This window comes from Lissotriton helveticus, chromosome 8, assembly GCF_964261635.1.
Source record: "Lissotriton helveticus chromosome 8, aLisHel1.1, whole genome shotgun sequence".
NCBI classification, from domain to species: Eukaryota; Metazoa; Chordata; class Amphibia; order Caudata; family Salamandridae; genus Lissotriton; species Lissotriton helveticus.
The window spans coordinates 394683448-394710616 of NC_136069.1; positions in this window are offsets into that span (position 1 = coordinate 394683448).

Sequence of the window (27169 nt, forward strand, 5' to 3'; positions counted from 1 at the left end):
TCCTTGTGGTATTCCGCATATGATGTCTTTGGGTGTAGATACAATGGAAAGCAGTCAGATGCTCTTTTTGCATCCTGTAAGGAAGAAGGTTATCCATTTGAAGGTGTCTTGCTGTATTCCTATGATATAGAGTCTGCTGATGAGAGTGTTGTAGGAGACTGTGTCCACTCCAAAGCCACAGTGAGGTCAAGGAGGATCAGGGCCACAGTTTCTCTGCTATTGAGTGTTCTAATGCTGTCTGTGACTGCAATCAGCCAGGTCTCAGTGATGTGCTTGACACTTAATCCTGATTGAGAGGTGTTTAGTAGGTGATTCTGTTCCAGGAATTCGGAGAGCAGCTGTGTTAGAAATGGAAGTCTCTAGTTGGCAGAGGCAGGTACCTTTGTCCAAATAGGGACACTTGCTTCTAGTCAGGGTAAGGAGGATACACATTTTAGATAACCTCTGCTCACACCCTTGGTAGCTTGGCATGAGCAGACAGGCTTATCTCAAAGACAATGTATAAATTATTTGGAGCAACACTCACAGTAACAAAGTGAAAACACCACAAATGGATACTACACCAGTTTAGAAAAATAAAGTATCTTTATCTAAACTCAAGAAGAGCAAAACGACAAAACAATCCAAGATACAAGAATTAACAAAATTAATTAAAAGAGGTTTTAAACAACTGGGTCCATAGAAAATTATGGATGCATGATTTCTCTCAACGTACCTGTAGTTGCGACAAAATTCACAAAGCCAAACAGCTGCAGAGATGAAAAGTGTTGAAAACACAAAGATATGTGTCAGTTCCTGAGACCATGGGGAGGTAATGCAACAGTTCTGCTGCATTAAGAAGCATGATGCTTCGTGTCCAGTCTGTAGGTGGAAGTGATGCTTCAATTTCCAAGCCGATTCTGCTCCATGGGTGCTGCATCGGAAAAACTGTTACAAGAACAGTGATGAGTTGATTTTCTTGTAGTTGTGTTGCTTGTCCAGCTCCCAACAGGAGAAACAACCTCCAGAGGCCCAAGACAGTCACAGTCCTCTCCTGGCAGGTCAGAACTCCCATCAAGGAAGTTCAGGGGATCTCGAGGTGAAGTCTTGTGTCCCTGAGATATCAAAACAGGAGGCAAGCTCTACTCAAGCCCTTGCAGATCTTCTTCAAGCAGGGAACACAGCACACAGCACAGTGCTTCTCCTTTCCTTGACAGAAACTGCTACTGCAGGCCAAACCTAGACACACAGCAAAGGGGCAGTACTTTTCCTCAGTTTCTCCAGCTCTGCTCTTTGGCAAAGGTTCCTCTTGATTCCAGAAGTAGTCTAAAGTTCAGGGGTTTTAGGTCTAATACGTATATCCCAAAATGTCTTTGTTCTCTTTGTGCAAGGGTTTTTTGAGCCCAGTCCAAACCATGACTATCCTCACTGGTGCAGTATGACCACAGGGGGTGGAGACAGCATTGTGCAAGGGAGACATGCCCTATTCAGGTGCAAAGAAATCTCCTCCCACCACTCCAAATTCAGGCATGGTCTATTCTGCCCAGCTCTGACTCATCCAGGAAATGCAGGACACAAATCAACTCCCCCCCCCAGTGGCCGCCTGAGAAAATGCACATCCCCAGCCCCTGTCACTCAAAACCAGACAGTCAATAAACAAACAGGCAGAGGCACACAGAATGGTTAAACAAGAAAATGGCTACTTTCTAAAAGTGGCATTTTCAAACACACAATTTTGGCAGTATTTCACTATCAGGACATGCCACACACATCAGGGCATGTCCTATCTCTCACATCCACTGCACCCTGCCCACAAGGGTACCTTGTGTCTACCTTAGGGGCAAGAAAAGGGAAGGTTAAGGCCTGGCAAGCGGGTGAACTTGCTAAGTCAACATGGCAGTTACCAACTGCGCACAGGCACTGCAGTGGCAGGCCTGAGTTACCTTTTCAGAGCTACTCATGTGGGTGGCACAATCAGTGCTGCAGACCCACTAGTAGCATTTGATTACCACCCTGGCACACTCAGTGCACTTTATTAGGGGCTTACCAGTAAATCCAATATCAATCATGGATAACCAATCATGATAACAATTTACACAGAGATCATGGGTACTATAGCACTGATTAGCAGTGGCAAAGTGCCCAGAGTCCTAATACCAACAAACAAAGGTCAGGAAAAAATAAGAGGAAGAAGCAAAAAGTTTGGGGATAACTCTGAAAAAGGGGCCAAGTCCATCATGCTGTTTGATGGCTTTCTTGAGTACTTTGGCTGGGTAGGGGAGCAGGGAGCTCAGATGATAGCTTTTGAAATTGTTGGGTTTGGTAGGGGATTTATTTAGGAGGGGTCTGCCATCTGTGTGTTCCATTCATCTGGGTAAATTGCTGTAGGGATTGAGGTGTTGAGGATGCTGGTGAGTTGTGTCCTGATTGGGTTCATTGTGGGGTTGAAGAGGTGGTGGGTGCAGGGTTCGGTGAAAGCCACGGAGTGGATAGAAGACATCCATCACCTTGTTTTTGCTGCAGTTTATGCCCTAAGTGCGATGGGTATGCGGGTAAGACGGGCATACCCAGACATGGGTCCAGTGCTGATTGTGGCATTAAATTAACCGACACCCAACTGATGAGCTCTAATCAGGTTAAAACTGGTCTTCAGTAGGCTTGTTCAGGAAGGCCTTGACCTGGCAACGTATTGGTGCAGGGTCAAGACTGATTTGGATACAGCTGGTTCAAAACTGAGGTGGTAAGTTGAGTGAAAACCTATGGATTGAGATGTGGCGCGAGCTATTGGTAGTGGCTGATATTAATTCAAGCATTCCATCCATCACTTAGTTGTTGTTGCAGTTGACGCCATAAGTGGGACAGGTATTTTCAAACATGGGTTGCGTGCTAACTGTGCCATTGGAACCAAGCTGTACCCAGCTTATGAGCCCTAATCAGTGTGTGCCAGTATTGCATTGCTTGTGTTCTCATTCAAGCAGGACCTGACCTGGCAGTTCAAGCTGGAGTGTTCCAAGTGGAGAAGGGTCAAGACTGATTTGCATATGGCTCGATACAAACTGAGGTGAAATAGTGGGCAAAAAAACAAAGGACTAGGAATGTGGCTGCCAGTAATTGCCAGTGGAGCTGATTAATTCAAGCATTCTAGCTATCATGTTTGTGTTGTTGTAGCTTACATCCTAGGTGAGACCAGTGTGCCCAGACATGTGTCCTCCTGTACTAACTGTGCCATTGGAACCAAGCTGTACCCAACTGATGAGCCCTAATCAGTGTGCGCCAGTATTGCATTGCTTGTGTTCTCGTTCAAGCAGGACCTGACCTGGCAGTTCAAGCTGGAGTGTTCAAAGTGGAGAAGGGTCAAGACTGACTTGCATATGGCTCGATACAAACTGAGGTGAAATAGTGGGCAAAAAAACAAAGGACTAGGAATGCGGCTGCCAGTAATTGCCAGTGGAGCTGATTAATTCAAGCATTCTAGCTATCATGTTGGTATTGTTGTAGCTGACATCCTAAGTGAGACGAGTGTGCCCAGACGTGGGTCCATCTGTGCTCACTGTGCCATTGAAACCAAGCTATAGCCGAATCATGAGCACTAATCAGGGAATAAATGCTTTTATGTTGCTTGTGTTCTGGTTCAAGGAGAAGCTCGCCTGGAAGTTCAGGCTGGAGTGATTTTATTGGATCAGTGTCAAGACTGATTTGTACATGGCTGGACCCAAACTGAGGATGCATGGATCATGACAAGTGATGGACTGGAAGTCAGCCTGAGCAAATGGCAGTGGCTGAGATTAATTCGATCTTTCTATCCATCACTTTGTTGCTGTGTCAGTTGATTCCCTAAGTGAGAAAGGTATGCCCAAATGTGGGTCCCATTCTCAGTGTGCCAATGGAACCAAACTATACTTGATTCATGAGCCTCATCACGGTAAACACTGGTTTTGAGTTGTGGTTGCTGGAGGACCAGGCCTGGCAATTCAGGCTGGAGTGTTCCTATTGGATTAGGGTCAAGGCTTATTTGAATCAAATGGATTCAAACTGTGGTTCTAGGTTGGGTGAAAATGAATGAGCTGGGATGCGGCCCGAGCATTTGGCAGTTGCTAAACGTAATTAAATTTCACTATCCATTACTTAGTTGTTGCAATTGACGCCCTGACTGAATTCTGTATGCCCAGACTTGGCTCCTGTGCTACATAAACCAAGCTATACCCTACTGATGGGCTCTAATCAGGGTGAAACCAGTCTTAGGTTGCCTGTGTTCTGGATCAGAGAGGGCCTGGCCTGGCAGTTCTGGCTGGAGAATTCTAACTTGAACAGGGTCAAGACTGATTTGCATATGGCGGGTCCAAACTGCAGTGGTATGGTGAGCAAAAAGCAATAGACTCAGGTGTGCCCCAAGCTATTGCCATTGGCTGATATTAATTCTAGCATTCCATCCATCACTTTGATGCTGTTCCAGTTGACTCCCTTAGTGCAACAGGTATGCCCAGGAGTAGGTCCCATGCTCAATATGCCTCTGGAACCAAGCTATACCTGACTGAAGGGACTTAATCAGGATGAAACCAGTTGTGGGTTGATTGTGTTATGGTTCAGGGAGGACCTGGCCTGGCCGTTTGACTAGAGTGCTCCTATTGGAGTAGAGTGAGGACTGAGTTGCAGTTTTGACTGGTGGCATATTGCATGAAAAACAGTGGACTGGGATATGGCCCTGAGTAATTGCCAGTGGCTGAGATTAATTCAAGCATTCTATATATCACTTTGTTGTTGTAGCAATTGATGCATAAGTGAAACAGGCATACCCATATAGCCAGTGGAACCAAACTATACCCGAATCATGACCCCTAATCAGGGTGAAACCAGTCTTCGGTTGCTGGTGATCCTATTCTGGGAAAACCTGGCCTGGCAGTTCAGGCTGGAGTTTTCCTATTGAATCAGGCTCCAGAATGATTTGCATATGTCTGGATCCAAACTGAAGTATTATGTTGGGTAAAAAATAATGGGCTGGGATGCGGCCCAAACAATTGAGAGTGGCTGTGATTAATTTAATCTTTCTCCTTCCTCATCATTTGATTAATGAATTGCTGAAGATGTGAAACTGCACAGAAACCATGCCATAAAGTGGACCAAAAAGTGTGTTCACGTAGAGGCTCTCCTTTTCTTCAGAAGGTATGGTGCAACATGAGTATTGCCCACATTCAGGACCTGCTGCATGGCAAACCAGTAAAACTGTGTGAAACACTGCTAGTGGAGTGTCAAGTGCTCTTGTTGTAGTGAAGGAACTGTAACATTGTCTTTGTGCTAGGCTGCGTATGCCCAGTTGGTCCTTGCTTTCTTCACCTGTTCACAATTACCTTAATGCATGGAGTTGATGTGGACAATAATCTCAGTATCATGCCACTGCCATGCTTCTCATCCTGTAGGCCCGTAGTGTTGCTTTCTCAGGTGAGATAGGGTGGGGTGTTTCAGTGCGACTGCTGCAGGAACCCACAGAGCAGCAATGGAGTGATGCAGCGCATTGATAGTGGGGGAATGCTACTTACTCGGCAGCAGATTTGCCACTGGTGTGGTCTACCTTCACAGCACTCTTTCACCAATGGCCTCTTAGATTATGATATAGCCATGTCACACAATGTCTTAGGCACATGACTGCTCTCCTTTCCAGAAGGCTACTAATATCACACCAAGGGCCACTCACACAGTCATGGCTCCTCTGCTATGGCGGAGGGGCGTCACCTTCCTGCTTTTAAGCAGTGCACCGCAAAGCAAACATAAAATGATAATAACTTTGAGTTGTTATCATTTTATGTTTCCTGTTGCTTTGTGGTTGGGCGGGGCTGCTCTGCTCTCGGAGCAGTGCGGGGAGGAGTGGTTAGCCTACTCCTAAGTGCGCAATTACTGTTTGGTCGGCCCTCTCGGGCCACCCAAACCAGTCATGCTCACTTTCCCCATTCTCCATGCAGGCTCCATTACAGCCTGCGTGGAGAACACGCCCTGCCCCCATTCCCTGATTGAGCACTGAACCAGGATGCTTAAAACCTAGCTCAACATTGCATTGCAGCGTTGTGATTGGTCAGGGGATCCTGGAGGCTAACCAATCAAAACGCTGCATTGCATTGTTGTGATTGGTCAGGGGAGACTTCTCTGTGCTTCCTGTGCCTCGCAAAGCAGGAGCAGAGACGCGGGGGCAGCGCAGGAAGGTAAGTGTTTCTTTTCTTTTTGATTACTGTTCACCCACCCCCTCACTACCCGCTCCCGCGAACCATGAACTGCACTCACATGAATTCTCAGAACTTCTGCAGAAACAAATCTCTTCCACCACTTTCCCCTGTGGTTAATCCTTAGTATCTGAAGATATGACTGGCTCTGAGGAGAACCGGGGTTGGGGGGGAGAGTAAAAGAGAGAGAGAGAGAGAGAGAGAGAGAGAGAGAGAGAGAGAGAGAGAGAGAGAGAGAGAGAGAGAAAAAACAATAACTTCGGTGTACCTAGAGCTCCAGTTGAATGAGTGACGGGTGAGTGCTAATCTTTTTGAGCAGAAACATTCAAGGTTTAGTTGTAAGGTGCACTCCTTCTGCCAGTAGATTTGCTCCGTGACATAACAACAGAATATCTAAAGGCAACCGTACCGGAGTGCTTTATTATCTGAATCAGCTTGAGCATGCTTTTCGTGCCCCTCTTCAGTTATTTCAGGCAATCCATGAACCCACCCTTCTACTCTCCACAAGGAAAAATTCAATTTAGGCAAAAAGGTTCATTTAGAAACTTTTTTGGGTACAAATCCTTTGAGAAATTATCAAACAAAAATAGCTGAAAGAAATTTGTGTCAAATCGGTGGTTATTTGAACACTCATCCCAGCACTAAGTACTAAGCACATATATATATTTTCTTCACTGGTGATAATAATTCTATTCATTGTTATTCATGTTGTGTTACTTCACACAATTTATAGTTTTTTCTATCTACTAAAATGTCCTAATTTACATTCAAACTATGAGAGTGTCCTTGAAGAAAGGAGAAACCAAAAATGAGAGGCGCCTGGCTAGCGCACTAACCTAAGGTCTGTGTAATGGGCCAAAGTAGTTGGAGCATTGAGCTTATGCAGTGAGAGAATGACAGTTGTCAAGGTGAGTGAGGCACGGAAGCTTCAGCTGAAGGACCAGGTTTCACAGTTCAAAGTTGTGGAAAGTTGTTGAGAAGGCACTGGATTCCATTAGAGTTTGCAAACCCCCAGCTACCAGAATACAATGCCCGGGCTACTCTTGTTGCTGGAAACAGGACTCAGAAGCCATGGCTGGTGGTCTCAGGAGACCCAGGTCTCTCTTCAGATGGGTTGACAAAGTCAGTCAGGTTGCCACATACATTTCTGTGTGTTTCCAACTGTCCGGCAATTTTCCACTTTGGATGGATGTGTTGATGATGGTGGGTAGGTGGGAGCTGATCAGAGTTCCTCCAAGGTGAAAGATATGGTGGGCTGTCAGTCAAAATTAAATTCCCTTTGGGAATATATCGAAGGGCCTAATTGCAACTCATGCACCATTTGTACCCAGGAATATATGATGCTACAATGCAAACCATAACAACGCATGCTTTTACAACGCAGACTTTACAACACAGCTACATTTACATTACATGTTTTTACATCGCATAGGATTACACCACAAATTAATTAAAATGTACTAAAACTACCATTACAACGCAAACATTTACAATGCATACTAGTACTACGCATTTTTAAAAAAAAAGTATAATTAACCCCTTGGACGGGATGGAGGGAAAATAGGGGGTTTGAGTAGGGTAGTGTATTAATACACGGGTACTTAAAATGGATACCCGAATATTAAAGTTAATACCCAGGTGTTAAAATTATTATTTGTGTACATTTTTATATAATAAATATATATTTTTTAAATGTATACCTTACCTCTGGGATGGGATGCAAAGGAAATAGGGGTTTTGGGTGGGGCAGTGTATTAATACATAGATGTTTACAATTAATACCCGAGTATTCAAATAAATACTTGAGTAATAAAATGAAGACAAGTCTAAAAATTCACAAACATATCATTATTTTTACCCTATAAATCCATAATTAATTTTTTCAAAATAAAAAAAAAGATTGCATGTATAATATGACTTTCTGTAACAAACATTAATGAACCAACAATATTAAAAAATACACATCTTAAGAAATATAAATCACATTTTTTTTAAAGAGACATTAAAAAAAGTCAATGTACTTAATTTAATATGAAAAACAAACTACCTATAAAATACATATTATAATATTAAATCAAGTCCAATAAATGAAAACATAACGAAGAAGCCACCACTTTACACACCACAAAAACAAAAGTCCTTCAACACCTTCTATGAATGCACCTTAACCCACAGTTTACCAAAATGGCAGAAAAAACATCAAAAGAAAGATATAACAAAACACATTTAAAACAATAAAATTAATTACACATTTTGGCAACATTTAAAACGCGCAAAAAAACTATGCATAAAAAATATTTTCAAATAAATTATCGGTCACCATAAAAAAAAGTATAAAAGCAGCCGACCACGATTTTGAAAACAGTGGTAAATTGACTTACACAGAGACCACACGCATTTTGCCAGCCAATCAGTTCTCGAACTCAAACAGTGCCAACTACAGTTTTAAGTAAGTGTACCCATAACAAATATATTATTAGTACAAAACTAAAACATAGACTTTAAATAAATAACATTTAACATTTTAAATATTTTACAGCATTTTCAGAATTTAAAAACGGCATGATATTTACACAAATAACGACACAGCCAACAAATCCAAAACCTCTGTAAGCAAAAGAAAACAATTAATTTTTAAACCGAAGTTAAACAGAATTTTGTTTCAATTTTCAGAGTGTACAAATGTAAAATTCCTACTCTAAACTGTGTTAACAACAGTGAAAAAACATTATTTTTGTGTTTTTAAATTAATAATTCAACTACACACTATGTTTACATCCGAAAAAGTAGTAAAAACAAGTGGGGACAATTTTACTATTCCAACTACGAAGAGTCTTTCACTTAGATAAAGTACACTAACCAGGTGTGTGCAAAAGTACTACTCCTACTCCAACCTGTGCATGTCTCAGGGGAAATGCATGATAGTTGCAGAAGTAAATTGACTTTTACTACTCTGGCATGTGCTTGACTGAGGAAAAGTGTTGGATAGTGGTGGGGGCAAAAGTACTATTCCCACTCTGACAGGTGCTTGCTTCAGGGAAAGTGCTGGATGGTGGTGAGGATAAAATTACTATTCCTACTCCGACAGGTGCTTGCCTCAGGGAAAGGGCTGGATGGTGGTAGGGATAACATTACTATTCCTACTCCGACAGGTGCTTGCCTCAGGCAAAGTGCTGGACGGTGGTGAAGGTAAAATTACTATTCCTACTCCGACAGGTGCTTGCCTCAGGGAAAGTGCTGGATGGTGGTGGGGCCAAAATGAATATTCCTACTTGAACCTATGGTTGCCTCAGGGAAAGTGATGGATGGTGTTAAACAATGTTACACTAGTATTACCTTTGGGAACAGATAAAATCATCATCAAACACAAGTTCAAATAAACACATCCCATATTCTGTTAAAAAGACAATCAAATAAATAAAAAAAAAGAAATTAAATCAAGGTAAATAAAAATCTAGTTTTTCTAAATATTAAAACACAAGCAATGTAATGCAAAGTTGAAAATACTATGCAAAATAGTAATTAAAATCACTGTCAGTTTTAAAAACAATTTTCAACAACTTTTCTTTACAGATTTGTCATCAAACAAGCAATTTCGATTTCAGAAATTGAACCAGAAGGAACCTCATCTTACAAAGGTACATTTTAAAGTTAATATTTTTTTTAATTAAGTTGGAATAGCTGAAAAAAATGTGTACAATTTCCTTCAAACAGAACCTTTTCCAAAACAGACATCTATACAAAACTAAAACCAAATTTACAAGGTAGAGAAATAACCAAAGATTCATATAATCAAAGTTTAAAAAACCTCATGAATAAAATGTAAAACTGAAGCAAACTATCCATAGAAAAACAAACCAGACTTACAACTGTTCAACGATTACAAATAACTTATCTATTCCATTGCAGGTTAATTCCAAATATCAAAAACACCCAAAAAATATTCTTTGTTTTTTTTCTCTTCCAGACCCAACTTAGGGCCTGATTCCGATGCAGGTAGGAAAGGCTTGGACCATAGGTCGGAGCCCTCCTGCCCGCATCTGAATGTGCTGTTCGGATTTCTTTCTGACCGAGCCATTCTGATGAGCTTGGTCGGAAAGGAATTGACTTGGTTTTCCAGATGGCTTACGACGGGCTCTGGAAGCCCGTCCGCCATTCGGAAACCCTTCAGTACTCCCCCGGCCACCTCTTTTCAGCCGAGGGAGTATGATGGCAGTTTCCCACTGCCTTCTTGTGCCGGTGTTTCTGGCACAAAAAGGCTGTGGCAAACTGTCTTTGTGGGCTCTCAGTAGGACCCGCATGGGTGCGAGGCCACCAAATGGCACCCTTGGGCGCACCTATGGTGCCCCCTGTTGATCCCTGCACCCATTGACAGCCACCTTGAGGTGCCTGACACAGGGTGCGGGGATGAACTGCACCTCTGCAGTTAACAATGTATTCTGTTTGGAATGCATGCTCCCATTGTTAAGTATAGGATTGCGCCAAACAGGGAGGCCGATTATGATGGCGGACGGAAACGGGTCCGACCGCCATGGTCGCCGCAAATATACTCCCGACCGCACCGCGGATAAGCCGCCGGTGCGATTAGGATATTTCCGCCATCACACACCAACCGCGGCGGACGGATCACACCAAAGACCGCTGCACATGGACGGTACCACAGAAACACCTTCCGCCGCGGATGCTACGCCCGTGGAAACAGGCCCAACCTCCACCAGACCTGCGGAGAGACCGCTCGCACGAGTAGAATAACCCCGCCATCCCAAAGGAACTCACCACCATCCACGACCGCCGCAGACAAAAAACAACGACAAACGGAGCTTGGCTGCGGAAGGACCAAACGAACATCCCCCTGCCGTCAAACCGAAACAAAAATGGCAACGGAAGTAAATAGTAAACCAAAAAAACAGGACACACACCCACCTGGAACACCCACCCCCAACAACTACACGCCCTAATGCCCCACCCCCAACACAAATAAGAGCATCCAAGTCTCCACACCCACAGAACACCTGACTGCAAAAAAACGTTGGGACACAACCACCACACAGAGTATAAAAGGAATCCATCCCATTACCACAATCCTTTGCATCACAGCACAGCTGCAAGAAAGAGGCACACATCACACACACAACAGACACACACAAACACACATACAACCTGCACACCAACACACCCACCACATCAACCCCCACAACACCATCCCTACATACCACACACCTGCACACCCAACATCCCCAACACCTTGCACATTACACATCATGGCCTCCAAGAAAAACCCCAAGTTCACGAGAGTGAGTTGAAGGTCATGGTGGATGAAATCATCCATGTTGAACCACATCTGTTCAGTACCCTAGTGCAGCAGACCACCATGGCAACTAAAACCACTATGTGTGACAGGATAGTGACCAGAGTGAATGCTTCAGGGACCGTGCAACGCACCAAACATGTGGCACAACCTCAAGGCAAGGGTGAAAGGCATCAGGTCCAAGAACCCCGTGCGGGCACACGAGACTGGCGGTGGCGCTCCGATGGATCAAATACCATACACCGAATGGGAGGAGAAGGTGCTAGGCACACTGCACCCTGAGAGCCTGGAAGGAATAGACGAGGGAGTGGAGGCTGGTAAGTACAAACCAATGACCACTATCACCCTGTTATGTCCTGCCTTGCACAACTGCTAAGACACATCTCCCAGGCTACAATCCATGCATGTGGATCACACAGTCACCCAAATGTGAAGCCCAGGGCTCAAATGCACCCACGATGATCAACCACAAATGTAGCTTTCTACATTCCCAGGCTTGCATGTGGTCACGCAGCTAACACCACAACTCCCATCAGGCCCCCATGTCTACAGGGAGAGTGGGGGTGTGTGAGAGGCCAGCACTACAACTCCCAACAGGCCCCCATGACTACAGGGAGGGTGGGGGTGGGTGAGAGGCCAGCACTACAACTACCAACAGGTCCCCATGTCTACAGGGATGGTGGGGGTGGGTGAGAGGCCAGCACAATAACTCCCAACAGGCACCCATGTATACAGGGAGGGTGGGGGTGGATGAGAGGCCAGCACTACAACTCCCAACAGGCCCCCATGTCTACAGGGAGGGTGGGGTGGGAGAGAGGCCAGCACTACAACTCCCAACAGGCCCCCATGTCTACAGAGAGGGTGGGGGTGGATGAGAGGCCAGCACTACAACTCCCAACAGGCCACCATGTCTATAGGGAGGGTGGGGTGGATGAGAGACCAGCACAACAACTCCCAACAGGCCCCCATGTCTACAGGGAGGGTGGGGGTGGGTGAGAGGCCATCACTACACCTCCCAACAGGCCCCCATGTCTACAGGGAGGGTGGGGGTGGATGAGAGGCCAGCACTACAATTTCCCAACAGGCCCCCATGTCTACAGGGAGTGTGGTGGTGGATGAGAGGCCAGCACAACAATTCCCAACACACCCCCATGTCTACAGGGAGGGTGGGGGTGGATGAGAGCCCAGCACAACAACTCCCAACAGGCCCCCATGTCTACAGGGAGGGTGGGGGTGGATGAAGGCCAGCACTATAACTCCCAACAGGCCCCCATATCTACAGGGATGGTGCGGGTGGATGAGAGGCCAGCACTACAACTCCCAACAGGCACCCTTATCCCATTCCAGAGCAAGATGGAGTCCCCCCACCATGTGCTGACCAGTGCATCTCACTCTACAAACTTACAGGTAGGTAGCCATCTTCACAGGGAGGGGTGGGTGTGAGGGGGAAGTCTGTACTCCAAATTTCAATGTGCACCCTCCACCCTCATGATTGCAGCGAGGAGCAACTCAACACATGGCTCTGTAGTAACTCCATGGTCAAAAAGTGAAATTAAACATGGGACAGGTGAGTATGCAGTGCCTGCATACTGCATTCGTCGAACAACAAACAAGTACCATATGTCCACAGAAGGACCCACAAATAACAGACTCTTTCACACATGTAAGGGAAGCCTCACTTCTGCACGCATCAAAGAACCAGCAAGGGGAAACTTGGACATGGTGGCAGCTCACACAATCCATGTAGTATCCTGACACAAGGCACATGGATGCAATGTCCAAACCCTGTCCCTAACACAAAGTAGACCATCCACATGAAAGACCAACATATGCCTCTTTTGACAAAGATTACATCAGGTTCAGTAGAAAGGTAGGTTGTCCACAACCCTTGTGAACATGGCCTAGTCCACGTCGCAGAGCCACTGCAACAATGTCAAAATGACTACCAAACTACACAGAATCAAGGGGTACCATCCAATAGCAGAACAGGACCACACATATCCAAGTATTGTCTCCTCATCTCCACACCACCATGAGGCCTAGTACTGTGTACCACACCAATGTGATGAAATCAACAACCATGTCCTGAATTGAAATGTAACAACAACAAACCTGTCATGTCCACAGCATTGATGCTTAAATTATTGTCCCTCAGGTGACCGAGAACTGGCAGGAGAAAGCAGCAACCGCCAGCACCATTCGCCCCCCTCACAGCATGGACTTTCCGGTGATGATTCCCTGGACACCTCGAGTGCAGAGAGCGATGCCAGTCCTTCTATACTCCCAGGGCCATCAGACTCACAGGACATCCCCCCCCCACCACCTTGGCCAGTGGAACCACAGCAACTACTGCCATTGTGACCTGTGCAGCTACCACCACCACCACCACCACCACCACCACCTCCACCACCACTCCTCCCTGTGCCCACCTCCCTGACCCATTGGATGATGGTGGACCATCAACATCACAGGCTAGCAGGGAGAGTGGACAGGTGAGGACACAGGTGAGGCCACAGCTTTTGAACAGGAGGGTAGGTGCAAGGCTAGGTGGGGGACAAGACCCACCCAATCCTAGGACCGAGACCCTGGATGCCATTGCAAGAGTGCATGCGTCGTACGAGTGGTCGCAGGCACAGGCGGATCTGGCGCGCCAAGACTCACTTGAGATCCGCCAGCTGTTGAGGTCCATGGACAACCGTATGGGACAAATGGTGGACCTCATGGGGCAGCAAACATCTGTTTAGAGGGAGTGGTTATCCCGCAACACACCACCTCCCCCTCCCCCAAGTGGCCAGCGGGACAGGACACCACTACCACCACCATCACCTGAGGTCACTGACAGGGAGGTGTCCCCCGAACAACCTGCCCCCACAGTTGGTTCCACTCCGGCTCGGAGACGGAGGGGCCGTCTGAGGCTGGATCCAGGACAGAGCAGTGGCAATGCACTAGCTACCCGCCAGAAGAGGGGCCGGCACTGACTTCAGCATTCCTTGATCCTGGCATTCACTCTGTGAACTATCTTGCCCCACATTGCCAAGCATTGACACACGTCTGTTGGACTAGGTGTACACCACACAATGTTGTGTCTACACGGTGGTATCATCTGACATGACCTTCAACTCACTCTTCCCCTCCACCACCATTTTGTAAATATGTACTAACACAAATCCACACCCTGTAAATAAAAACCACGGAAACACACAAGGCTGTGTGACCTCCATGTTTAAACACAGGTTTGTCTTAGTTGTCATTACCAGGTGCAGGGATCAATGTTGTTCGGAATCATGGCTCTGTGTGAGTGACCTAAGGATAATGAGAGAACAACAACCACAGGTCAGGAAACTGAATCACACCCATCACACCACACCATACTGCAACATCCCACAAACCACAATCATCACAAAGTAAGCGGATCACAGGACACACATCAGGGAGTATTCCATGTACACCATGTCCCACACCCATGTTCAAACAGATCATACCAGAACAGGCAGCATTCACACACCACATCCACCCATCACCAGCAAACATACATGATGCATTGAACAGCATCACAAGACGTAGTTACTCACATTCAAGGAAAGTAGCGGTCAATGAGCTGACGCCTCTGGTTCACACCTTCTTCCTCCCCACTATCCTCATCACTGGACATGGGTGGGATGGGAGGCGGAGAAACCTGTTGGTCTGCAGGGTCCCCGATCAGTTCAATATCCTTTCGCAAGGCCAGGTTGTGGGGCATGCAGCAGGCAACCACGAGTTTGCATACTTTGCCGGGTGAGTATGGCAGGTTTTATCCAGGCAGCGAAACCTAGACTTCAGCAGTCCAAATGTACGTTCCACCACCCGACGTGTCTTCCCATGGGCCTCATTATAGGGCATTTCACCTGGGGTAGTAGGATTCCGTAGGGGCTCAGCAGCCACGGGCGGTTTGGGTACGCAGAGTCACCTAGGTGGGGGGATGACAGACACATACATCATCACCAGGACTGGTGGGAACAGCATGGCACACATACAACACAGTAGCCATCACAGCACACTCACCTACAAGCCACGCACATTCTTGACGCAGATTAGCCATCAGTTGGGGGACAATGCTGCTCCGCAGGATGTGGGAGTCATGTGCCGATCCCGGGAATCTGGCACACACATGGGAGATGATGTTGTCAGCCAGGCACACCACTTGCACATTGATTGAATGGTAGTACTTCTGATTGCGATAGATGGGTTCACGTGCCTGGGGTGGAACTAGACCAATATGTGGGCCATCAATGTCACACACTATGTGTGGAATATGGGCCAGGGCATAGAAGTCCCCTTTGACTGCCGCCAACTCTGCCGGACGTGAGAAATGGATGTAATCATCCTTGTAATGCATCATGGCTTCCAGCACATCCCGCAGTACCATGCTGAACATGGATTGGGACATCCCCCCGGCATGACCAACTGTGTACTGGAATGTGCCCGTCGCCAAGAAGTGAAGTGCCGCCATCACCTTTGCTGTGGGTGTAATTACTCCAGGATATGGCCTGTGTGGCTGCAGGTGCGGTGCCAATTGTTCTACAAGGTCCTGCAATGTCGGTCGGTCAAGCCGGAATTTTGCGGATCACCTCCTCTTCAACCATGTCCTCCAGCACAGTATATGCTCGATGCACATTTGGAGCCCTCCTGTGCGTGAGTAGATGGGAGCAGATGTCAATTGTACAACACGGCACAGCTGAACCACACTATCACATCTTGACCAACACACCACAAATAATCCATGTTGCAGACACTGATTGTATGTGTGACGTGACAGAAATATAATGCACTATAGCTAACTACACACACACAAACAACAACCTGTGTGCAAACATGTACAATGGTACGTGCACACATGTTGAAAGAACAGCCAACATTAAATTACGGAGGGCCCATGTGTGGACAAGCATTCCCACAGACACACATGGATGTGCACTCACAACACAAACCTGGAACACACCCTCCTTGTCTTCATGCACCCATGACACAACAAACAATGCTGTGCATGCTCCCATGACAGGCATTGACATGCAACAGATGACACACAAACGCATACACAGAATGCATGTATCCCTCCATCATTGCTACTTGCACACACAAAACACACACTCACAACTGTATCAAACTGTGGGTACACAGCCTTAATGGACTGTGTAGATGTGTACACTTTGAAACGTGTGACCTCAAAAACAAGATGTCACCACATTGCCATGTACATCTGACGCAACTTGAGCTCACATCACTGTCCTTTGCCAACCACTGGCAATGTCAATAGTATGATCACACATGCAACAAATGGACATTGATGAGACACGTGGACATGGGCCATTGACAGAACATGATGTGTTTCGAGGCATTCCGGACATGCCCTTACACACATGTACATCTATCATCATTACATGTGTGCGAAGACATGCAGTGTGTCTACACACCGCGTCAGGGCACGCCGTCCGCCATCACTGAAAATGATCCTTGCTACTGCAATTGTGCGTACCATTGGCTGCATGGTCAAGGTCCATCACGGTCACACACCGCCAACCGCATGTGTGCGCTACCGCGATGGTGCATCATTTGAAAACCATCACTCGCTCTCCTGGCAATGGCGGAGCATCCCACGGTGGCAGGGCAGGCTAACAGATACATTTAAATGTACAAGTGGAAATGGCAGTTGGTCTCCCCCCTTTCAGTCACACAGCGGCACCCACCGTCGGGTGTGGGCGGTGGGTACTGCTGTGTGTTTTGATGCTACCATGGCATGGATGGCCATGGCCGGTCACCCACCGCCTGCACCCGGCGGTGGGTGACCGGCCATGGCCATCCATGCCACGGTAACATCAAAACACATAGCGGCACCCACCGCCCGCACCCGGCAGTGGGTGACCGGCCATGGCAATCCATGCCACGGTAACATCAAAACACATAGTGGCACCCACCGCCCGCACCCGGCGGTGGGTACCCGGCCATGGCCATCCATGCCACGGTAACATCAAAACACATAGTGGCACCCATGGCCTGCACCCGGCGGTGGGTGACTGACCATGGCCATCCATGCCACGGTAACATCAAAACACATAGAGACACCCACCGCCTGCACCCGGCGGTGGGTACCCGGCCATGGCCATCCATGCCACAGTAACATCAAAACACATAGCGGCACCCACCGCCCGCACCCGGCGGTGGGTAACCGCCCGCATTCGGCGGTGGGTAACCGCCCGCACTCGGCGGTGGGTTACCGGCCATGGCCATCCATGCCACGGTAACATCAAAACACATAGCGGCACCCACCGCCCACACCCAGTGGTGGGTACCCGGCCATGGCCTTCCATGCCACGGTAATATCAAAACACATAGCGGCACCCACCACCTGGCGGTGGGTGACCGGCCATGGCCATCCATGCCACGGTAACATCAAAACACATAGCGGCACCCACCACCCGCACCCGGCGGTGGGTGACCGGCCATGGCCATCCATGCCACGGTAACATCAAAACACATAGTGGCACCCACCGCCCGCACCCGGCAGTGGGTAACCACCTGCACCCGGCGGTGGGTGCCGCTATGTGACTGAAAGGAGGGGGGACACAATCAAGGCACAACCTACCGAGGCCTTGCAGAAACGCCGACACTCCTTTCCTTCCCACGCTGCCGCAGGACCACCAACGCGGTTGCCGAGTGGGGAAGGGCAGAACCGGACTACACTTCCCAGCGTCCCCTGGGACGGGGGCGCCCACTGCCACCACCCACTTCCCGCCTGGAGGCAGCAAGAGCAAGCAGCCCCACCGGCTGAGCGGGGGGACACAATCAAGGCACAACCTACCGAGGCCTTGCAGAAACGCCGACACTCCTTTCCTTCCCACGCTGCCGCAGGACCACCAACGCGGTTGCCGAGTGGGGAAGGGCAGAACCGGACTACACTTCCCAGCGTCCCCTGGGACGGGGGCGCCGACTTCCACCACCCACTTCCCGCCTGGAGGCAGACAAGAGCAAGCAGCCCCTCCCGCATCGCGGGACGCGCGCGGGCTGAGCCCGGGCAGAGGGCGGGCCGTCTGTGGCCGTCCGGGGACAACAAGGGACGGGACGGGCCACCCCCCTGAGAAACACCGACTAAAATGGGTAAGCGCAAGTTACAAACGTCTGATAATGCGGGCGGTGTGAAATCCAAAGTCCCACGTAATACTAACAATCCCTCTAACATACTGTCTTACCTCACCTCTGCTGTGGGTAAACTAAACAAAGAAATCGCAACTACTGAAAAAGAATTGGGTCTTGAAAACTCTATATTTGAGCTATCTGAGGCGTCTGTATCTGATAAACGGCCTATTCCTCTGGAGCCTGCGATTGCCATTAGGAACATGACTGATATTATATCCTCGACCACCACAGGTACGCTAGAGAATGAAGAGGTCGTAAAAAACTCAACTGATAAAATCCCCACTGAAGAGGTTACAAATGCAGGCATGACACATGTTAAAAGGCAGTACAAAAAACCTAAAATGCCTACACCTCATAAATCGAAACAAGGACAATTTGTATCTAGACATTTTGAAACATCTATGAGAGACATGATCGAGGAAATACTCACTGAAAAATTGGAAACTGTATTGACTCAAATTTGCAGTGACATTACTGAAACATTAAGAGAGTGTGTATTGGAAATCTTGAAAAAGTGTGAACGTATAAACACATTCTTGGCCTCAAATGAGCATTCACCAATTATTGACAACACTAAAGTGACTATAAATCTACGAACCCAGCCTATCGCAACAAAGGGGTCTCTAAATGTCTGTGTCCCACCGATTGCTTTGAATCCACCACATTACCCGATGCCACATAGTGGGATAATACCCATAGACCAGGGTAAGGGCCCTGAGGATAGGAGGCAGCCTAGTGCTCCAGATAGTTCACACCCCCATCCAGTGAATCTTACAGCTGAGAGAGAGTACACCAAAAACAGAGATGTGGAAATTAAACGTACCACGCACCTACTTCCAGAGGCTACACCATATGTGGCTATCCTAGTAAATGTACCCCCTCTTAAAACAGGTGAGGTAGAGACACATGAAACCCTGCTAAGAAACATCAAGGTTTGGTGCGATGAAACCTGCACGGGGAGTAAAAATCTCTCTTCCAGTATAATTACGGGGAGACGGGTGAGCTGGGTGGGAAATACCCAAAAAAATCTTAAGTGAGATTGTCTCATTGTGAACTTTAATAGACCACATGAAGCATCCCGGCTATTTTGGGATGGAACGGACACGCACATACAAGAGGGAGAGATAAGAGCACTACCACTTGGGTTCTTTTATCCTCGACCTCAATCCCACAGGAGGAGCTCACAAGAGACTGGGCGAACAGTACTAGTCAGAAACCCAGAAATTGTACCACCACCCCTAAACAGCTGGGCCACTAAAAAATCTGGGCTTCACCCAAAAGTAAGTTACCATAATAGTACTGTAACAAATGAGGGCATTACCACATCAAACAGATTTACACCTTTATCCCAATTGGGGGATATTGATTGACTAATACAAGATCGTCCATCTAACTCACCCACACGCCCCATATTACATCAGGGAAAAAGGGAGCCCCCTGTCAAGCTCATGAGCTGGAATATTGCTGGACTACGCTCCAAGAGGGATAATAAGATATGGATTGAATTCTTGAGGCAATATGACGTAGTTGCGCTGCAAGAAACATGGGACAGGGACTGTCATTTTTGGGTGGATGGGTTTACCTCTTATTCTGTAGCCTCATGTACATCCAAATCAGGGAGGGATAAAGGAGGACGGATGTTTTTAATTTCGGTTAATATACTAGGTATAGTGAAAGTGCTTAATACCACCTCTCCTCATATTTTAGCTATAGAAGTTTTAATGCCAAATAATAATAAGGTGGTATATATTAACTTCTATAACGCAACACAAGGAGGTTACCTTAATGAGCACATTCATTCACTTTTTTTAACTACATATAAAGAGGCTCAAACCACTTTTTTCTCTATCATCCTAATGGGTGATTTTAATGTTCATTTATGTGATCAAAATTGTCAGTTCCTAGACGCAGATTACCCGGCCCACTCAAGTTACCAGCATTTCGAACATTCAGCAATGGGATCGGCCCTGGAAGAATTGCTCACAGAGGTAGACCTGTTCGAACCGGGGTTTGCTGACATAAAAGACAGGGCACCTACATTTAACGCAAGGGAAAGTGAAACTATTATAGACTACATGTTTCTATCTCCTGCATTATTAAGCTCTGTTTTATTTTATAATGCTATTCAAGCCACGTTTAGTGACCATAATCCGGTTGTTCTGGAATTGGTCAATACTACACTCTGTTTTAATAAAATAGAGGTTCCTAAAATTCTCACTGGAGTTTTGTTGAAGGACCAGGGGAGGAGATTAAAATTGAACAAAATTATACCTGAGGAACTGCTATCTACAATTAAATCTAAGGTGGGGAATGAAAATAACACTTGCAGAGACCCACTCAGTTTTGGGGGCGATGTAATAACTTCCTTTGAAAAGATCTGTCAACAGGTCACATTAGAACTCACGATAAAGGGAGAACAGAAACCCAAGCAGGTGCACAGATGGTTTGATCATAATTGTACTAAAATACACAGTGAGCTTTTGCAAGCTCTTAATAAGAAGCCCAGAGATAAGAGTGTGGTCTCCTCCTTAAGGAGATTATACAAAACAACACTACAAATTCGGAAAAATGAACTAAAACAAGAGGCGTGGGACTCATTATTTGACAAAGCAACCTTAAGGAATAGTCCAAAATTCTGGTCTATAGTTAACTCCCCTTTGTTTAACGGGGTGGAAAATGCTCCGCTAGAAATTAATATTACAGAACGGGAAGGGTTAAACCATTTTGAGAATGTATATGGGAGCAATCTGGAACTTGATACTTATGAGACATACCCTAAAGAAATAGTAGGACCTGTACAGAGTATTACTATCAAAGAGGTACAGGTAGCAATAGCTGAAACATCTGCTCATAAGGCCCTAGGACCAGACGGGGTGCCGTCTGATATGTACAAAGCCAACCCCGAACTTTGGTCTATAATACTGACTAATGTCTTTAACCTAGCAGCAAATTCCACCCCGGCCACCTTCCCTAAAACCTGGTTCCGCTCTACCATAATACCAATATTTAAGAAGGGACAAAGGGGGGACCCAAGATGCTATCGTCCTATTTCTTTGATTGATTCGTCAATCAAGATACTGGGGAAAGTAATTTTGGCCAGGATAAATGCTTGGGCATCTGACAAAGACATTTTATGTGATGCCCAATATGGGTTCAGAGCGGGAAGAGGCACAGAAGACCAATGCTTAAACCTACACTTAATAATTAATAAATACACAGTAGCATCAAAAGGCTCGATCTTCCTGGCATTTATGGACCTATCCACAGCTTTTGACTTAGTCAACAGGTCAAAGCTGTGGAGGATGCTCCTGGAGTTGGGATTAGATCGGGCTTTGGTGAATTTTCTTGCTGAGTTACATAGGGACCTGTCGGCATCAATCAGAATGACGCAAGAGGGAAATTGCACTGCTAAATTTAAATCTGGTAGAGGGGTGCGTCAAGGTTGCATAATGGCCCCAATGTTGTTTACACTTTACATTAACTCTCTGGAAAACGTCTTGGCAAATGTAACATCAGATATTCCGCGTATGGGAGGAACGCCCATTCCTGTACTCCTATACGCGGACGACACAGTATTGTTGGCAAGAACAACTAATGCCTTACAAAGATTGCTTGATTCATTTGGAGAGTTTATGGTTAAGTTGGACTTGGTGGTCAATTCAGATAAATCCCACGTCATGTCTCTGGGGAAAAGTAGAAAACATTTTAAAACAGTTTCTTGTAATGACAGTAGAATGACTAAGGTTAAAGTCTTCACTTATTTAGGAGTGGTGTTTGATGATGCAGGCTCCTGGGCCCCCAAATTACTGAACAAAGCAGTTGCCATAAGAAGATCAACTTCTGCCATTCTTGGCTTTGCTCTGAGATTGGGAGGCAAGCCAGGGGAAGCAATCTTGTCTATTTACAAAGCAAAATCTGTGGCTATAGCCAGGTATGGGGCTGCAATCTGGGGCTATAAAGACACAACCTCTATACAGAGGGAGAAAAATACATTTCTGCGGGCTCTTTTGGGCCTTCCCCATTCAACTGCCAGTTTTGCTGTACATCGCGAGCTAGGGATGGGATATATCTCAGACTACCTGAATATGGCACCTATCCTGCAATGGATTAGAACATGGATAAATCCCGCCCTGACTCTGAACCATAAGATTATCAAGGATTGTATGGCTCTAGATAAAGTGGCAGAAATAAAATGGTTGTGTTATATCAAAACCATATCTAACTATCTTGGGCGCCCAGAAATCTTCTCTAACCCAGAAAGCCTAGTAAGAACTGATATTAAATGGGTAAAAACCAACTTTATAAAAACTAGAGATTTGGACCGTGAAGCCACGGAACTTTGTAAACCAACAGTGAGGGCTCACTATTTATTGATATTGACTATGTCTATTCAGCCTTATCTTACAATAGTCACTAAACCCTTCCATCGATGGTTGTTAACCAAATTCCGTTTTAACCAATTGCATGTGTTACTGGGAAATTACAGGGAGTGGAGTAAACCAGAGGAAGCCGCCCCCTGTAATTGCGACCATCATTCATACCAGGACACGATGCATTTTGTGTTTTTCTGTCCTTTTTATACAGGGGGAAGGAAAAGGTTTATTAAGCCACTGTTGACGAATAGGGGTTTTATCCAAGTAAAACCTGCTTTAATATATTTACAGATGATGGAATCCTCTGCTGTTATGTTTGGGGTAGCAAATTTCATTGTAACATCTATCCGTAATAAAAAAAATAGGCAATTAGAGGAAACAAACTGTGAGTAAAAGTAATTCTCAATGGCTGTAGAAATTTTACAGATTTAAATGAACAGATAATTGATTATGAACTCTTGCCCACTAAATTGCTGATTTGTAGATAGAGTGTATATTTTGTATGATATTCTGTAAACCCATGGACTTGACTAACTTTGTGAGTTGTGTATATGAATTGTATATTATGTAAATATCATTCGTTTTGTAATTGTGATAACATCCGGACCGGAGGGACGCTAGTAGGTGTCTGCAAGAGGGAGGTATTCTGTGAGCAAGTAAGTGTGTGCGAATAAAATCGGGCAAATGAAGAGCCTTTATTTATCGATCTTGTGGGTTGATGAACCATCGCATAGCCTAACAGGTCGGATAAAACAAAACAGTGGATGAAATTTATGATGTGCCATTTCTCCTACCTCTCTTAGATTTGCTGGGATACTGAACCCCTCCGAGTCCATGGGGCGCAGTTAGGTCCCACTACATGTATGTAAATATGTATGAATGTGTGTGCAAGATGAATGTTTGGTTGTGTCACAGTAAGGTGTTTATCACGTTTTGATGCATGAGAACTACCACTTTTTGTGCATGAAAACAAACACGTTTTTACATATTAAAACGTCCTTTGAGGACCACGGGAAATGTAATCACGTTTTCCACGTGCAATCCGAAATATGTGCTATGTGTGTTATGTTTGGGGGTAACACCCCTTGACTTTTCAAGTTGTCTTTTGTTTTACAGGAACCACGTGTTTGGAATAAATACGTAGGTATTCTTGCATGCACTAATTATAGATTGCAGCATTTTTTACTAAAAATAACTCATTGCAGAGCTAAGGAGTGGCGAACACAGGGCTGGTCCCTGTGTAGTCCCGAAGAAGTGCTTGGGGTATGCACGAAACATGTTGACAGGAGTTGATAGGTACACCTTGACACATTACGTTTAGGGACCCTATTTTTCCACCCCATTTTTAATACTACCACCTAGAGGCAGGAATAAAGTCTATTGAAAACCTACTGGGCAGGTACTTTTAAACACATCACCTAGTCCACTCCACTATCACACCCACACCACACATAGTCAATTAAAAGTGCTCCTACGTAATTCGCAAGTCGCAGCACGCCCCAGCCCATAGAGGACTGGGATGGCCTCAATGATGAAGCATGTCACCATGGGGCAACCCTGGTGAGTGAGGGGACACCTAGAAAAAGAGCAATTTCTCCTTTTCTATCTACTATACCATCCAGACCAACCCCATTGAGCGTTGTGAATGGATTTATAGTGACTGGCTAGGCTCTCAGGTATCTGGTAACAGAGACCTTATGTTGAATATAGTATTTGGAGGGTGAGCCTTAGCTTTTTCTTCCCTCTAACTCCCTTCTCTTTAGTATTGAGACACCATCGTCCTCATCTTCAGACAGCGGTCGTGAGTCATCAGTTTTGGTAGACACAGGGAGTGGACAATCTACACCTCAATCAGTACACAACACACTGGGCCTACACTGCCACCAACTGCAACAAGTACTGCTTGTGCTCGCCAGAGTAGGAGGAGCAGAGTGGCCTTTGGTGCAGGCACCGCTGCCCCTGTGACACAAACTGCCCTTAGTGCTGAGGCGGTTGATCTGCTGCGACAGCTGTGTGTAGGGCAGACAAACATGATAAATGCATTCCTGGACCACGATAGGAAGTTGGGGCAGGTGGTAGCATTCATGGAGGGGATGCATGGTGATGATGCTGGTCTCCACAGTACAGTCCGTATCCAACACAGTGTCTGCAGCCATTCAACAGTCACATGTACATGGTTCTACTTCAGTTCTCCCATCCACTTCACTTACTGTCTCAGGGGAGAGTGACATTTATGAACCTGTCTAATTTTCTGGGTATTGCACTAGAAGCAGTCAAAGGCAGCAAGGCAGGCAACGGAGGCCACAGACACCATCCCATAGAAGAGGGAAATCTCTCACAGAATACAACATAACCTACCCTGGAGATGACACACAGGAGCCGCAAGGGATGATGGGGGACACGGATTCACAGGGCACGCAGCCATCCCCCTGAAAAGGTACTCCCAAGGGCAAGGAACATCTCATGGACAAGGCACAGACCAATGACAGGGCATCCGCAAAGGACAGGACACCACCCACGGACACAGCTCCTCACAAGGAGCAGCCACCTCCCAAGGACAGGGACACTCTCAAGGACGGGGCCACTACAAAGGACAGGGCACCACCCAAGGACGGGGCCACTACAAAGGACAGGGCACCTCCCAAGGACAGGGCCACTACAAAGGACAGGGCACCTCCCAAGGACAGGGCCCCTACAAAGGACAGGGACACTCCCAAGTACAGGGACACTCCCAAGGACAGGGCCACTACAAAGGACAGGGCACCTCCCAAGGACAGGGCCCCTACAAAGGACAGGGACACTCCCAAGGACAGGGCCACTCCAAAGGACAGGGCACCTCCCATGGACAGGGCCACTACAAAGGACAGGGCCCCTACAAAGGACAGGGACACTCCCAAGGACAGGGACCCTACAAGGGAGAGGGCACCTACAATGGACAGGCCACCTCCCAGGGACAGAGCACTGCCCACGGATAAGGCACATGACAAAGACAGGACACTTCCTAAGGCCAAGGCGTCTCACACGGCCAAGACACCACCCAAGGAGCAGACACCTCCCAGGGCCAAGGCGTCTCCCATGGACAGGACATCCACCAAGGACAGACATCCATCATCCATGCGTCCCCTGAAGCTGGTGTTGGTGAAGGAACGTAAAGCACTTGTGTCAGAGGTGGAGTACCCCATACCTCTACTCCCATCCACACCCCGGTGAAGCAGAGGAAGTAGTACACTGTTGTTGCATCCCCCATTACACATGATGCAGAGGGCAGAAGGCAGGGCAAGAGCAAGCGTCAAGCAGGGTACAGCACGTCCCCAGAGAGCATACCCCCCACCAGCACATGATCCACCTTTGATGGGTGATGTTTCTGATGAGCCCGCGCCACTTACCAGTCAAGGCATGTCCAGGGTGGCCTTGCAAATCCCAAAGAAATGGAAACACACACCGGTGACACCTGACCGCCCCAATGTCGCTCCAGTACAACTGTCCCCAGCTCCCAGAGCCACCCTGCCTCCTGGCCCATTCAGCCATGTGGCACATCATTTCAGTGGTCCTAGTGGGTCTGCTGCAGTTCACTCTCATGTGTCAGATAGTGGCACTGTGTCTGTTGTTCGCTGTCATGCCTCATGTAGTAGCACTGTGTCAGTTGTGCCCTCTCCTGATTCAGGTGCGGCCACTGTGTGTGTTCTCCACTCTCATGTCTCAGATGCTGGCATGGTATTTGTTGGTCACTGTTCAGGGACAGGTCCTGCCAGTGTATCTGGGTCTATCGCTCATGTGTCAGTCACTAGAGCTGTGGCTGTTTCTCACACTCCTGTCTCAGGTCCTGCCAGTGTGTCTGGGTCTATCGCTCATGTGTCAGTCACTAGAGCTGTGGCTGTTTCTCACACTCCTGTCTCAGGTACTGCCAGTGTGTCTGGGTCTATCGCTCATGTGTCAGTCACTAGAGCTGTGGTTGTTTCTCACACTCCTGTCTCAGGTCCTGCCAGTGTGTCTGGGTCTATTGCTCATGTGTCAGTCACTAGAGCTGTGGCTGTTTCTCACACTCCTGTCTCAGGTCCTGCCAGTATGTCTGGGTCTATCGCTCATGTGTCAGTCACTAGAGCTGTGGTTGTTTCTCACACTCCTGTCTC